The sequence below is a fragment of the Oncorhynchus mykiss genome, chromosome 12 (assembly GCF_013265735.2).
Source record: "Oncorhynchus mykiss isolate Arlee chromosome 12, USDA_OmykA_1.1, whole genome shotgun sequence".
Taxonomy (NCBI): Eukaryota; Metazoa; Chordata; class Actinopteri; order Salmoniformes; family Salmonidae; genus Oncorhynchus; species Oncorhynchus mykiss.
The window spans coordinates 66,628,019-66,644,026 of record NC_048576.1 but is presented as its reverse complement, the minus strand read 5'-3'; the positions used below and the strand labels follow the sequence as shown (position 1 = coordinate 66,644,026).

The following is a 16,008-nucleotide window of genomic DNA, read 5'->3' as shown; positions in this document are numbered from 1 at the left end:
AACAGCAAGTGAGAGACACAAGGGGTGAGTTGACATATAAATACTCCCCTAGATTTATGGCCATTGGTTGGAAGAAGGGAAAGTGATTATTGTGAGCCAATAGGTTATTCAACAAGTGTGGTGAAATTGCTTTAGTGTGCCATGCTCATAGGCTGAAGTTAATAGGTGAATGACATTTTGCAGGCTTGCTAATAGTAAAGGAGGGGGAGAGTTGTGATGCATTGCTGACAAGGGGACATTTCCTCCTCATTTACGGATGTTAAAGGTAGTTTTGCGAGCCAATGCTAACTGGCAGTAAGCACAGTGACTTGAAGTCTGTGGATATCTGCTAAAACCAGGATAACAAAGTATATTATAATGTAATACGTACAGAAGGATATGTTAACTGGAAAAGTATTTTATCAATAGAAAGTAAACAAATTCGTTTTCAAATTGTACAGCTAATTTCTTACAATTCTACATATTTTGGCATAATGTATGCCATGTTAATATGATATCTGAGTGAGAGTGACTAGCAAAGTCAATGCTGGCTCCCGGGAGGTCAGGGCCCCTGGGCTCGTGCCCTAGACTAACAAGACTAATTTGCCAATCTTGTTAACTGGCATGGGCTAATTGAGTGACTGTAAGTGATTGACATACATTATAACTAGAGGAAAACTGCTGATGCGCAACTAAGTTTTGAAATTGCACTTTGTGTATTCTACTATTCTTACTCTCAACAGTAATTTGAGACGCAGACTGACAAAAACATATTGAGTTACGGCCATGAGAATAAGTCGACCTTCAGCTACACTGTCTGTCAGCCATCGTAAAATAGGCCTAAAGAGTCCAATTGTAGGTTAAGCAAAGACTCTGTTCTCAAAGGCTATGATCTCCAAGAGAGAGCAACATGCTTGAGATCTGATATGGCTGAAATAGAAGGAGGAATCTCCAAAACGTAGAATAATTGTAAATGTGTTTACGGAGGACATCCATTAAGTAGCGTGGTGAAGAGAGATGGAGAGAGAGAGAAGACTCACTTGCACCTTTCTCAATGAACAGAAAAAAGGAGAAATGAGGAACAAAATGATTTAATGGAGCTTTTCTTACTTCGAGAGAAAATAGACAGAAGCGTGACTAAAGGAAGGTTAGCGCCAATATAATTCAATTAAATAAGAAGGAGTGGAGATTTACAGAGTAGCAAGACAATAATATATTTGAAGGGGTTGAAAACAACGTCAGAGGAGAAGGGAAGGAGGGAGAGGGGGGAGGAGGGGAAAGAGGGAGAGAGAAGAGTGTCTTGAGGAAAATGGAACAAGGGAGAGGGGAGGGGGGATGGAGAGAGCTTCCTCAATCATTGTTTCCTCAATTACTTTCAATGCTCATTGGAGGAGGAGGCCCGGGGAAGGGACCTTAAATCCTCTTCACTAATGCAAGGATATGATAGCTAGCCTGTTTTGCTAGCATAGACTGAAATATGTTCCGGGATTCTTCCAATGGCATTGAGGAGTACACCACATCAGTCACTGGCTTCATCAATAAGTGCATCGATGACGTCGTCCCCACAGTGACTGTACATACATACCGGAACCAGAAGCCAGGGATTACAGGCAACATCCTCACTGAGCTAAAGGGTAGAGCTGCCGCTTTCAAGGAGCGGGACTCGGAAGTTTATAAGAAATCCCGCTATGCCCTCCGACGAACCACCAAACAGGAAAAGCGTCAATACAGGACTAAGATCCAATTGTACTACACCGGCTCCGATGCTCGTTGTATGTGGCAGGATTTGCAAACTATTACAGACTACAAAGGGAAGCACAGCCAAGAGCTGCCCAGTGACATGAGCCTACCAGATGAGCTAAATAACGTCTATGTTTGCTCAGGGCAAGTAACACCGAAACATGCATGAGAGCATCAGCTGTTCCGGATGACTGTGTGATCCCGCTCTTCTCAGCCGATGAGAGTAAGACCTTTAAACAGGTCAACATTCACAAGGTCGCAGGGCTTACCAGGATGTGTACTCCGAGCATGTGCTGAACAAATGGCAAGTGTCTTCCCTGACATATTCAACCTCTCCCTGTCTGAGTCTGTAATAGCAACATGTTTCAAGCAGACCACCATAGTCCCTGTGCCCAAGAACACTAAGGTAAACTGCCTAAATGACTACTGGCCCATAGCACTCGCGTCTGTAGCCATGGAGTGCTTTGAAAGGCTGGTCATGGCTCACATCAACACCATTATCCCAGAAACCCTAGACCCACTCCAATTTGCATACCGCCCCAACAGATCCCCAGATGATGCAATCTCTATTGCACTCCACACTGCCCTTTCACAACTGCTCTGAATGAACACTTTTGTGAGAATGCTATTCATTGACTCCAGCCACTCTAGTCATAGACTGTTCTCTCTGCTACCGCACGGCAAGCAGTACCGGAGCGCCAAGTCTAGGACCAAGAGGCTTCTAAACAGCTTCTACCCTCAAGCCATAAGTCTTCTGAACATCGAATCAAATGGCTACCCAGAATTTTTGTACCGCACCCCCCCTCCCCACACACACTACTTTACGCTGCTGCTACTCTCTGTTATTATGTATGCATAGTCACTTTAATAACTCTACCTACATGTACATATTACCTCAATTACCTCGACTAACCGGTGCCCCCACACATGACTCTGTACTGGTACCCCCTGTATATAGCCTCACTATTGTTATTTTACTGCTGCTCTTTAATTACTGGTTACTTCTATTTCTTTTTTTTTTCAGGTATTTTTCTTCAAACTGCATTGTTGGTTTAAGGGCTTGTAAGTAAACATTTCACTGTAAGGTTGTAATACCTGTTGTATTCGGCGCGTGTGACATACCATTTCATTTGATAGTAACGTTTTACAATCCTTGTTTCCTTAATTCCTCTTAAAACTCATTGGAGGAGGAGGCCCGGAGGAGGGACCTTAAATCCTCATCTCCATTGCAAGGATATGAAAGCTAGTAACATTTTCAGACACAGACAGGGTTTGCAGCTGCAATACGGAGCCTTAAGAGAGCTAAAGAGAAACTGGAGTCACAGAGGTTGTCAGCGTGGAAGTTTGCTTTGCCTCAGGGCTGGTGATGGAGAGGACACATGCTCTCTCTCTCAACCCCTCAAGAACACATTGTCACAGCTCTCTGATTGTCCTCAACACCACTCCTCAAAAGCAGTACATTTCTTTCTGTCATTGTGCTAGAGTGCCAGCATGGAATGCAGTACTCAATAATATTCTGTATTTTGCATGCTTGGGAAAGGAGAGTTCAAGGCAATAAGAAAAAATGTTCTGAAGTGAAGTTTGTTCTATTTTGGCTGAGCCTCTGTGTGTACACGTCTATCTATATAGACACCAGACCAGGCTGCAGTTGACATTTTCCATCTCTGCCCAACTTTCCCTGACTGGTCTGTGTCTCGTCAGTGTTCAGTATGCCTCGTCAGACCTCTGACTGCGGGAGGAGTGTGATGGTTTTTAAAGGCAGCTCATTAAAGCTGCATGGTGTCTCCACCCCTGGTGTGTGTGTCAGCCCTGATGCCTTGCCCCCCCCGTCCCTTGTCAGCCCTGGTTAGCTTCTGAGCCAGACACAGCTAGTTTTACTGCGTGCTGCTGGGTGACAGGTCCCACACACCTGTAGCCAGGCTCACACATACACACACTTATGTATAATCAACGACACTCAGGAGAAAGCACGCACACACACACACACACACACACACACACACAATTGATTTCCCATCTAAATTGACACACACAAAAATATGTTTTTATATAATGAGCCACTCTCCTCTCCCCCCATGCGCTCGAGAGAGAAACAATATGTTCGAAACATACAACAAGCTTCGTCCCCGTGTCGAAGGGAGACGGGTCAGTTGTCTGTAGGTTATAATGATGTATTTCTCAACTCTCAATATTCATCTCAATAGCATCTATTTTTACAACGAAGACATTTGAGATATGGAGCTCATGGGTAGTAGCTAATAACTGCAACATTTTTTTTAGGACATTCAATTTATTGTTGGATGAATACATGGCTACTAGCAGTGGGTATTATATTTAGTGATAGCAATGAAGTTCATGTGTTTCTAGTTCCTCAGGTGTTGAAATCCAAATGAATTAGCCTATGATATTAGTTAGTGCACATCATCTTGTTTTATTTAAACCTAATTTTACCAGGTAAGTTGACTGAGAACACATTCTAATTTACAGCCACAACCTGGGGAATAGTTACAGGGGAGAGGAGGAGGGACGAATAAGACAATTGGAAACCGGGGATGATTAGATGGCATGAAGGCCAGATTGGGAATTTAGCGAGGACACCAGGGTTAACACCGCTACTCTTACAATAAGTGCCATGGGATCTTTAGTGACCTCAGAGAGTCAGGACACCCGTTCAACGTCCCATCTGAAAGACGACACTCCACACAGGAAAATGTCCACAAGGCCGGAGAAAATAGTGCCACCTACTGACCTTACAACACCACTTCCAGCAACATCTGGTCTCCCATCCAAGGGCTGACCAGGGCCAACCCTGCTTAGCTTCAGAGGCAAGCCAATAGTGAGATGAAGGGTGGTATGCTGCTTAATGGCAGTGCATTTGGAAAGTATTCATACCCCTTGAATTTTCCACATTGTGTTACTTTACAGCCTTATTCTAAAATGGATTAATTTCCCCCCCCCTCGTCAATCTACACACAATACCCCAAAACAAAAAGCAAAAACAGGTTTAAAAAAATGGAAATATCACATTTAACTAAGTATTCAGATCCTTTACTCAGTGTTTTGTTGATGCACCTTTGGCACTAATTACTGCCTCGAGTCTTCTTGAGTATGACGCTACAAGCTTGGCACACCTGACTTGGGAAGATTCTTCCATTATTCTCGGCAGATCACCTCAAGCTCTGTCAGGTTGGATGGGGAGCGTTGCTGCACAGCTATTTTCAGGCCTCTCAAGAGCTGTTCGATTGGGTTCAAGTCCGGGCTCTGGCTGGGCCTCTCAAGGATATTCAGAGACTTGTCCCGAAACCACTCCTGTATTGTCTTGGCTCTGTACTCCGTTCATCTTTCCCTCAATCATCACTTCTTTCCCAATCCCTGCCTCTGAAAACATCCCCACAGCATGACGCCGCCACCACCATGTTTCACCGTAGGGATGGTGCCAGATGTCCTCAAGACGTGATGCTTGGCTTTCAGGTCAAAGAGTTCCATCTTGGTTTCATCAGACCAGAGACTCTTGTTCTCATGGTCTGAGAGTCCTTTAGGTGCCTTTTGGTAAACTCCAAGCCGCTGTCATGTGCCTTTTTACTGCAGAGTGGATTCCGTCTGGCCACTCTACCATAATGGCCTGATTGGTGGAGTGCTGCAGAGATGGTTGCCCTTATGAAAAGTTCTCCCATATCCACAAAGGATCTCTGGAGCTCTGTCAGAGTGACCATCGGGTTCTTGGTCACCTCCCTGACCAAGGCCCTTCTCCCCCGATTGCCCAGTTTGGAAGGGCAGCCAGCTCTAGGAAGAGTCTTGGTGGTTCATTTAAGAATGATGATGGGGGAAACTGTTTTCTTAGGGACCTTCAATGCTGCAGACATTATTAGGTACCCTTCCCCAGATCTGTGCTTCAACACAATCCTGTCTCGAGGTCAAAGGTCGTTTGACCTTATGGCTTGGTTTTTGCTCTGACATGCACTGTCAATTTGGGGACCTTACCACATTGACGGGACAGTAGTGGAGAAGGTGGAAAGCTTTAAGTTCCTCGGCGTACACATCACGGAAAAACTGAAATGGTCCACCCACACAGACAGCATGGTGAAGAAGGCGCAACAGCCTACAGGAGGCTGAAGAAATGTTGCTTGTCATCGAAAACACTCACAAACTTTTACAGATGCACAATCGAGAGCATCCTGTCGGGCTGTATCACTGCCTGGTACGATGTGTGCCTTTCCAAATCATGCCCAATCAATTGAATTTACCACAGGTGGACTCCAATCAAGTTGTAGAAATATCTTAAGAATGACCAATGGAAACAGGATGCATCTGAGCTCAATTTCGAGTCTCATAGTAAAGGCTCTGAATACTTGTATGTATGTAAGGTTATTTTATTTTGAATAAATGTGCAAACAATCCTAAAATACTGTTTTCACTTTGTCATTTTGGGGTACTGTGTGTAGATTGATAAGAAAAAATATATAATTTCATTCATTTTAGAACAAGGCTGTACCATAACAAAATGTGGAAAAAGTGAAGGGGTCTGAAAACTTTCGGAAAGCACTGTACATACAGCAAAAAGGTAAGTAATGAATCTCTATTGAACAAAAATAAATCAGTCAATTCTGGAGTCCTATTTTGACAGTAAAATATAGCAACTATAGTCTAATTGTGAACCCAAAATACATGCCAATCATTGGATTATGTTGCACATCAAAATATCTTGAAACATGCCTTCCTGCTTGGATGTGTTAGATGAAACCACTTATTTCTTGAATTCCTCAGTAGTCTATATATTATACTTCTTCATAAAGCAGTATGAATTACTTTATAAGAGAATGACTTGTGATTTGGGTCTGACCAAATTATGGGCTGGTGCCACCAACTGGTGTGTTTACAGACATGTTCAATCAATCGCTAGCCCAGTCTGCTGTACCCACATGCTTCAAGAGGGCCACCATTGTTCCTGTTCCCTAGAAAGCTAAGGTAGCTGAGCTAAATGACTAGCGCCCCGTAGCACTCACTTCCGTCATCATGAAGTGCTTTCAGAGACTAGTCAAGGATCATATCACCTCCACCCTACCTGGCACCCTAGACCCACTCCAATTTGCTTACTGCCCCAATAGGTCCACAGACGACGCAATCGCAATCACACTGCACACTGCTCTAACCCATCTGGACAAGAGGGATACCTATATAAGAATGTTGTTCATCGATTACAGCTCAGCATTTAACATCATAGTACCCTCCAAACTTGTCATTAAACTCGAAACCCTGGGTCTCGACCGCAAACTGTGCAAATGGGTTCTGGACTTTCTGACGAGCCGCCCCCAGGTGTTGAGGGTAGGAAGCAAAATCTCCACCCCGCTGATCCTCAACACTGGGGCTCCACAAGGGTGCGCTCTCAGCCCTCTTCTGTACTGCTTGTTCACCCATGACTGCGTAGCCATGCACGCCTCCATCTCAATCATCAAGTTTGCAGACGATACTACAGTGGTAGGCTTGACTACCAACAACAACAAGACGGCCTACAGGGAGGAGGTGAGGGCCCTCGGAGTGTGGTGTCAGGAAAATACTCAACGTCAACAAAACAAAGGAGATGATCGTGGACTTCAGGAAACAGCAGAGGGAGCACCCCCCCTATCTACATTGACGGGACAGTAGTGGAGAAGGTGGAAAGTTTTAAGTTCCTCGGTGTACACATCATGGAAAAACTGAAATGGTCCACCCACACAGACAGCGTGGTGAAGAAGGCGCAACAGCCTTCAGGAGGCTGAAGAAATTTTGCTTGTCATCGAAAACACTCACAAACTTTTACAGATGCACAATCGAGAGCATCCTGTCGGGCTGTATCACCGCCTGGTACGATAACTGCTCTGCCCACAACCGTAAGGCTCTCCAGAGGGCAGTGAGGTCTGCACGACGCATTACCGGGGGCAAACTACCTGCAATCCAAGACACCTACACCACCCGATGTCACAGGAAGGCCAAAAAGATCATCAAGGATAACAACCACCCGAGCCACTGCCTGTTCACCCCGCTATCATCTAGAAGGCGAGGTCAGTAGAGGTGCATCAAAGCTGGGACCAAGATACTGAAAACAGCTTCTATATCAAGGCCATCAGACTGTTAAACAGCCATCACTAACATTGAGTAGCTGCTGCCAACATACTGACTCAAATCTCTAGCCACTTTAATAATTGCAAATTGGATGCAAGAAACATATCACTAGTCACTTTAAACAATGCCACTTTATGTAATGTTTACATACCCTACATTACTCATCTCATATGTATATAGATTCAATCAGATAAAGTGTTAACTGGCGATGGCCGCATAGCTGATGGGTTGGCGGTGTCGGAGGTGTAACTGCGCTGTAGCTGTCAAATCGGGGAGCAGCTGCTCTTGATTATTGTCGCAAAGCCACACCCCTCCCACTCACATTTGAAGTTCAGAACGAGAAAGTTTAGGCTATATATAAATAAAAAATGATTCAACAAAATAATGTATCAGCTTATTCATTGTAGATTAACATCTCAGATTCCAGTGTTTGAAATTGTAAACATGGGATTTCTCTTCATGCGACTCCATGCAGCCAATGGCAATGTCCGCTTCAGGTGTAATGCCAGGAGGTGCTGGTGGATTTGACAGCTCTAACACAGTTCCACCCCCAACAACGCCAAAACAACAGCTATGCGGATGTTGGCTAAAGCGTATCTGATTGAATAGAGCTCTAAATCATTAGCTTAGCTTTTATAACATATAAGGTTTAAGCAGACAGGCAGACAGACTGACAGAAAACAAGAAAATGCACAGAGTGACAGCAGACAAGATGCTGACACAGACAGACAGCATAACAGGGAGGCAAACAAAATGGCTAGTGCAGAGGCCCAGTTATAGGGGTGAGGTTTATCTCCAGCGGGGTTTTTACATATTGTATTTGTTTTAAATATGCTTGTTAGAAAAGAGGAGGAGGACCATGTCTCGTCAGTCACTGGTACATAAATGGTTGAGAAACCCTGTACTGTGCTGCCAAAGTTATGTCAGCCCTACTACCTGTGTCTAAGTCTAACTCAGAGTGGATCCTGAATGTCAGACAGAAGGCTCAATCCTGGTGTAGATTGAGGTCTGTGACAGGGTCTGGGCAGTGGCTGACAGGGTCTGGGCACCAGTCCGGTGTGAGTTGGCGGTGCGAGCAGTAGTCGGGGCTGGTGTGGATAAAATGCCAAGGCCGAATTCTTGTCCCTGGCAAACAATATGGAAGAGATAAATAATTGTCTCTCTGGCGTGGCACCAGGTGGGATCCTTGTCTTTAGGCAGCCATTTTTCTTCATGTCTGCTGTTCTCTCAACCTAGTAATGCAGCTTGTGCTTCAGACAGTGTGTGTCAGCCAGGCTGGAGGAGAAAAAACGCAAAAAATGAATAAATGTGAACACCAGTCAAGAGTGGGTTTCCTTCTGAGGCTGTCTCGCTGCTGCATGTCGGCCACTGCACCGATGCTATTGTGGGGGACCCGTGTGTGTGTGTGCGTGCGTGCGTGTGTGTGTGTGTGTGTGTGTGTGTGTGTGTGTGTGTGTGTGTGTGTGTGTGTGTGTGTGTGTGTGTGTGTGTGTGTGTGTGTGTGTGTGTGTGTGTGTGTGTGTGTGTGTGTGTGTGTGTGTGTGTGTGTGTGTGTGTGTGTGTGTGTGCGCTAGAGATAGATAGAGAATGCACAGTATGTAGTGTGTTTGACATAATGAACGATGTGACCAAATTTCTGCGTTATCACGTCCTCTGCTTTATAGTGTTCTTCAATATGGAAGTTGTTGGTCAGGGTTGATTTTGGCCTCCTGCATCCGGATATCTACAGTATTTGTAAATGTTGACCATATAGTTGTAAAATATTTAAATCTCCACATATTTAAAAAAAAAAATCTGTTCATCTTGTGAAGTCTCACATCAACAACAACAATTGAACTTTTAAGCTTTTGTAAAAAGTTGTCAGGTTTCATGGATTTCATGTCCTTTAAAGCTACACACACATTAATCGAACATGTTGACTGAAAACAAACGATTGATAGATTTTATACATACGGTACAAATGTATTTGCATTTTGCCAGAAGAAAATCTATCTAGAACCTAAAATATTTATTTGGCTGTCCCCGTAGGAGAACCCTTTGAAGAACGATTTTTGGTTTCATGTAGAACCCTTTCCACAGATGGTTAGATGGTTCTACATGGAACCCAAAAGAGTTCTACCTGGAACCTTAAAAAGCTTTAGCTGAAACCAAAAAGGGTCCTGCTACGGGGACAGGCGAAAAACCCATTTGGAACCCTTTTTTCTAGTTTAGCACATCACAACAAGTCAATGCTACTGTTTGACAGCACACTGAATATTATAGAAGGATTAGTCTAAAGTATTCATATATTTTTTTATTTGAACATTTTTAAAAACAACATTATGTTCAATGAGTTCAGCCAATGCATCAAGACAATCATTCTTTTGAATCTCAAGTAAATAATATGTATAAAAAGAAGAAGATATGTAACAAAAAAAAGATATGTGACAAAAAAAACATAGAGCTACATGTGTTAGTCAAGTCAGAAAACACATATAATTACCTGGCAACAATACAACTGGAAATCAAACACGCAAACTATTTACATTGAAATTCTAATTCACACTCAAACAAAGTCTTTGCTCGTATCTACTAAGTGAAATTTTTTATGAAAATGTTTTTTTTTTAAGCCCTTCTAATTAAACTCACAAAGCTAACCTTTCATGCCTCTCCTGGTATCAATATCTCTGCATCAGCATTCGTATTACAAGGCCTTTACTCATAGTTTGCGTATTTGTTGTCATCTTCTTCATAGTCATTCTCTGTTCCAGATTTACACAAAGTGAGCAGCTCCAGGTCTAAAGACTCACTGTCTTCATCTGAGATGTCTTCAGCAAAATCCCTGTCTGTGAAGATATCTGCATTTTCATAGTCGGCCTCATCTTCCTCACTTGCCTCTGGCCCTTCACCTTGGTTGTTTCCACACTTGTTCATGGATCTTGGAGCATTCCTGAGGATGAATACAGGATCTTGGTCAGGATCTTGGCACATGTTATCCTTTAATATATACAACTATAACTATATTTAACATTTATTTAACTTGGCAAGTCAGTTAAGAACAAATTAATATTTACAATGACGGCCTACCAAAAGGCAAAAGGCCTCCTGCGGGGACGGGGGCCTGGGATTAAAAATTAAATAGAAATACAAGACAAAACACACATCACGACAAGAGAGACAACACAACACTACATAAAGAGAGACCTAAGACAACAACATAGCATGGCAGCAACACATGACAACACAGCATGGTAGCAACACAACATGGCAGGAGCACAACATGGTAGCAGCACAAAACAGGGTACACACATGATTGGGCATAGACAACAGCACAAAGGGCAAGAAGGTAGAGACAACACATGACTTACTCATTATTTTTAGTGGTAAGCAACTCCTTTTTCATATACATTTCTGCATCGCATCCTTTTTCTGCATCGCATCTTTTCTCTTGTTGACAAAGGTTTCTACGTTGACATAGTCCTCTTCATCATTTTCCTCCCTCGCTGCAACCACAGTGTTTCCATATGCGCTAATGTTATTGGCAGCTGAGGGATTGATCAGTTTAATTCATATAAATAACATCAGTGAATATATGCATGAATAGATATCATAAACAGTACAGAACCATAACAAAATTAGGGTTGAACAATTCCAGTAATCAAAATGTCCAGGTTTTCATGATATCCTGGTTGGAGGATTCCATATTTCCTGATGAATCCTTCCTGATTTTCAGGAATCTTCCAACTGAGTGTTCTTGAAAACCTGGGTATTTTGCAGCCCGAACCTGAATCCTGTTTAGAGGAGCTAGATCTTACTTTCTCTCAGGTTTATCATAATCGACTGCTCTCTGCTGCTTATCTTCTTCCAGACTAGACAAGGAATGAGCAGCAGGAGGAGGAGCAGTAGCCCACATATTGCACCAGAGGCAATAATGGGGACTATGGATGCTATGGAGAGAAACACCATATTCAACATCTTTCAGACGACCACATTTTATAATTCGAATAGCTATCAAATTCTTCTGCAATGTAAAACATTGGTCTTAAACAAATATTGCAAGAATGATAGGACTGATAATATCTATATATTTTTTCTACTCACAATCCTTAAATATGGCCTTCATGGTAATGCACTAGAAAACATGAAACTAAAACGTATTTTACCTCGAATGCTGACTGTCAGCAACTCTGTCTTAGGTGGAATGGAATTTTTTATTTATTTATTTATTTAACTAGGCAAGTCAGTTAAGAACAAATTCCTATTTTCAATGACGGCCTAAGAACAGTGGGTTAACTGCCTGTTCAGGGGCAGAACGACAGATTTGTACCTTGTCAGCTCGGGGATATGAACTTGCAACCTTTCGGTTACTAGTCCAACGCTCTAACCACTAGGGTGGAGACATGAACTTTATAAACACAACTGTAGTTCCCCTGGTTGTTATACTCTGGAAACGGGGAGGTGAAAGGAGGCAGAGTGGTTGACTGCTGGCTTAGTTTCAGTCCTGTTGGACCCAGTGAAGTCCAGATTGAAGAGGCCTCCAGGATACTGTGGCTGAATGGAGCAGGTGATGGAGAAACTGTGGCCCCTGATCAGCTCTGGCCCCTGAGGTTCCCAAAACATCCCTCCATTTGGAGGACTGAGAGAGATGTTGGGCTGTAGCAGGACATCTGGGAAGAAAGTAAACAGCAATTTGAAAGTCATGTGATTCCATATTCACACCTTGTAACTGATAAATGTGTGTGTGATGGACAAGGTAATCAGTCTCTGGTCTCTATCAATGATATGCATCTTAAATATATAGATATACAGTACGAGTCAAAAGTTTGGACACACCTACTCATTCAATGGTTTTTCTTTCATTTTTCTTTTTTATACATTGTAGAATAATAGTGAAGACATTAAACTATGAAATAATACATGGAATCATGTAGTAATTTAACACTTTTTTTTAGTTACTACATGATTCCATTTGTGTTATTTCACAGTTTTGATTTCTTCGCTATTATTCTACAATGTAGAAAATAGTAAAAATAAAGAAATACCTTTGAATGAGTAGGTGTGTCCAAACTTTTGACTGGTACTGTAGATTAGGGAACACTTGTTTCCCAACTGCCACCTCACCTTTAGTAACGTTGCTGTAAGGGGAGCTGATGGCTTGGCTGTTGGAGAGGGTTCTGTAGAGACAGCGGTAACTGCCCTGGTGTGAAGCATCCATCTTAAACTTTGTTAAAGTAGCCCTGGGCTGTGAGGATCCAACGGTCACAGTCATGATGGAGTCTCCATTCAGATAGAAGATGAACTCCACAGCATTACAGAGGATACGGGATGTGAGAGTGCAGGTGAGTTGAACCTCCTCTTCATGCAAGAAGGAAGTATATGATTGGTCTGTGGAGAGTGAAGGCTTCTGCATGACAACACCTGTTGGTCAAAGACATACAGTTTAGTCAGACAACAGTAACCACAACCTGGGGTGCCATCAGAAAGTATTCACACTCCTTGTCTTTTTCCACATTTTGTTGTGTTTTAACCTTATTTTAAAATTGATTAAAATGGACATTTTGTGTCACTGGACTACAAACAATACCGCATAATTATATTTTTAACGTTTTTTTTACAAATTAATTAAAAATGAAAAGCTGAAATGTCTTGATCACCAGTGGTGATTTTAGCATGTACATCTCAGTTGGGGCAAACAAAAAGAATGTGGGATGCATGCCAGCAAAGCCACTACACAACACATTAACAATACATTAATTGCACTATATCAGTGACAAGAGGTGCCCACAAACGGTTAGGGCCTACATAAAGCTGTCCCAACAGCAGAGTCCCAACAGCAGTCGCAACACGTTACCACTGCTACACCTGGCTTTCAGCGGAGCCTTATCTGGCAGAGAAACAATTCATTCAGCCTCATTTACTGCCTTTAAAAAAAACTATAGCTGATATGGCTGACTCACTTAAACAAAATGTTTTTTACTGACAATTGAGACGTACAAACTAAGGCATTAGGGGACAACAAGAGGATAAGAGGCAATACGTAACTTCGATTAAGAGGTTAATGAGCGAGCACCGATGGACGTAGTCAATATAACTATTTGTTCAACACTTTTGAAATGTACAGCGACAGAATTCAGAACATGGGCCATTCTTACAGTGTTCTCCCTGTTCTCCCTAAAAGCTATCTATGGTAAGGGCGTGACAAATTCACTGTAATCACAATTCCAGTGGGTCAGAAGTTTACATACACTAAGTTGACTGTGCCTTTAAACAGCGTGGAAAATTCCAGAAAATTATGTCATGGCTTTAGACACTTCTGATAGGCTAATTGACATAATTTCAGTCAATTAGAGGTGTACTTGTGGATCTATTTCAAGACCTACCTTAAAACGTAGTGCCCCTTTGCTTGGTCGCAAATGGCTCTTCCAAATGAACAATGACCCCAAGCATACTTCCAAAGTTGTGGCAAAATGGCTTAAGGACAATAAAGTCAAGGTATTGGAGTGGCCATCACAAAGCCCCGACCTCAATCCTAAAGAACATTTGTGGGCAGAACTGAAAAAGCTTGTGCGTGCAAGGAGGCCTACAAACCTGACTCAGTTAAACCAGCTCTGTCAGGTGGAATTGGCCAAAATTCACCCAACTTATTGTGGGAAGCTTGTGGAAGGCTACCCAAAACGTTTGACCCAAGTTAAACAATTTAAAGGCAATGCTACCAAATACTAATTGAGAGTATGTAAACTTCTGACCCACTGGGAATGTGATGAAAGAAATAAAAGCTGAAATAAATATTGTTCTCTACTATTATTCTGACATTTCACATTCTTAAAAAAAAGTGGTGATCCTAACTGACATAAAACAGGGGATTTTTACTAGGACTAAATGTCAGGAATTGTGAAAAACTGAGTTTAAATGTATTTGGCTAAGGTGTATGTAAACTTCGACTTCAACTGTAACTCTATGGCAGGACTCAAAGGGCTGAAATGTTGGATGTCTACCCTTTCTAAGGAACTCTTAAAGATCCGCCCCTTTTTTTACTTTTTTTTGCCTAAAATTAAATGTCCAAATCTAACTGCCTGTAGCTCAGGACCTGAAGCATGTTTATGCATATTCTTGATACCTTTTGAAAGGAAACACTTTGAAGTTTGTGGAAATGTGAAAGGAATTTAGGAGAATATAACACATTAGATCTGATAAAAGGTAATACAAAGTAAAAACCAATGCGTTTTTAAAAAACACATTTGTACCATTATCTTTGAAATGCAAGAGAAAGGCCATAATGTGATTGGCGATTGCGTAAGGTCCCCATGAATGATAGAACACTGATCCAATCACGGCACAACGTTCCTATTTTCTGCTTGCCCACTACAACACCCCAGAAAGCACTGAGCTATGCTGAAACACCTGCATTTTGGATGTGTGACACTATTAATGTCAAAATAACATACAAAATAGGCAAGCCCTCCCAAAAAATTATATTTAGGCAAGCCCCACCACCTGCCCTGAATGATGGGTCGCCACTGCTTGAAACAATAAGTATTCAGCCCGTTTGTTTTGGCAAGCCATACTTAGTTGTATTCTGTGTGTAATAATAGTGTTTGACATCATTTTTGAATGACTACTTCATCTCTGTACCCCGCACATACAATTATCTATAAGGTCCCTCATTCAAGCAGTGAATTTCAAACACAGATTGAACCACAAAGACCAGGGAGTGTATCATTACACCAAGTCACTAAAAAGATACAGGCGTCCTTCCTAACTCAGTTGCCGGAGAGGAAGGAAACCGCTCAGCGATTTCACCATGAGGCCAAGCGTGACTTTAAAACAGTTACATTGTTTAATGCCTGTGATAGGAGAAAACTGAGGATGGATCAACAACATAGTAGTTACTCTACAATACTAACTTAAATGACAGAGTGAAAAGAATGAAGCCTGTACAAAATAAAATGCATCATGTTTGCAATAGGGCACTAAAGTAAAACTGCAAAAAATGTGGAAAATAAATTAACTTTATTTCCTGAATACAAAGTGTTATGTTTTGGGCAAATCCAACACAAAACGTCACTGAGTAACACTGGCTGCATCATGTTATGGATGTGGAGGCTGCTGAGGGGAGGACAGCTCATTATAAATATCTGGAACCAAGCAAATGGAATGGCATCAAACACATGGAAACCATGTGTTTGATGTGCTTGATGCCATTCCACTCTT

At 42.2% G+C, this 16,008-nt stretch overlaps 1 pseudogene; it reads right to left on the bottom strand.

Moving 5' to 3' along the window:
• Positions 1 to 10,512: 10,512 nt before the first annotated feature.
• LOC110538073 overlaps positions 10,513 to 16,008 on the bottom strand; it is a 43,813-nt pseudogene continuing 38,317 nt past the window's right edge.